General features: G+C 60.6%; 1 pseudogene; it reads right to left on the bottom strand.

The window, feature by feature from the left end:
* Positions 1–516: 516 nt before the first annotated feature.
* LOC123073093 (uncharacterized) lies at positions 517–655 on the bottom strand (annotated as a pseudogene).
* Positions 656–1028: the final 373 nt, after the last annotated feature.

Raw genomic sequence — 1028 nt, 5'->3', positions numbered from 1 at the left:
TAATGCTCATACCTTCTCCGTTGGCGGTATGGACTTGGTCTTGCCCATGATACTTCTCGCGCATGGTTACCTTCTCCAACTCCCCTGTGATGTGATCTGTCGCGCCGCTGTCCACCTACCAGTTCGTGTCGACGCCGTAGGAGCCTTCTGCCGCCCCCGCAACCTTCTCATCTTGCGAAGATTCTCCATCTTCCTCGTAACGGTACCAGCAGTCCCCTGCGGTGTGGCCTGGTTTGCCATAGATTTGGCAGCGCGGGACGTCCGGAGCAGCGCGTGGGCGGCCTCCGCGGCGACCCTTGTTGCTGTTGTTGTAGGGCCGACCGCCGCTACCGTTGCTGCTGCGTGGAGGAGGGTTGCCGTCGCCGCCCGAAGACTTGCCCTTGGAGCATTGCGGCCCACGGTAGCGGGATGAGCCACCGCTGCCACGGCCGCCGCCACCACGGCCACGAGAAGCCGCGTTGGCAGAGGACTTGAACCCTCCACCGGATCCTGCCGTGCTATAGAGGGCGAGGCGCTGATCAAAGTTACTCATCTGGGCGTAGAGGTCGTCGATGCTGATGGGCTCGGTGCGGGCGTCGTTGGCGGAGACGAGAGGTTGATACTCCATGTCAAGGTCGGAGGTGATGTAGGAGATAAGCTCATCATCATCGATGGGCTTGCCAGCAGCTGCGAGCTCATCTGCAAGGGACCTCATGTGGGCGAAGTAGGCAGCCACCAACTGCGTTCCCTTCTGCGCCGTGGAGAGCGCCACCCTGATGTTGTTGACGCGCGCCCTGGACTGCGAGGAGAACATGTGGACAAGGGCTGCCCAGAGCTCGTGCGGCGTGGCTATGGACGTGACCTGCACGAGGACTTCCTTGGTGAGGTTATTGAGCAAGTATCCAAGTACCTGCTGCCCTTCTCTGAACCAGATCGGATAGAGAGGGTTGGGTGTTTTCTCCTCTTTCCCGTCCTTGTCCTTCGTGACGATGAACTGGGCGGGCTCCGGCATCATTCCGTCGACGTAGCCGAAGTAACCAGCACCTCTC

This window comes from Triticum aestivum, chromosome 3B (genome assembly GCF_018294505.1).
Source record: "Triticum aestivum cultivar Chinese Spring chromosome 3B, IWGSC CS RefSeq v2.1, whole genome shotgun sequence".
NCBI lineage: Eukaryota > Viridiplantae > Streptophyta > Magnoliopsida > Poales > Poaceae > Triticum > Triticum aestivum.
This window is presented reverse-complemented; position numbering and strand designations above follow the sequence as displayed.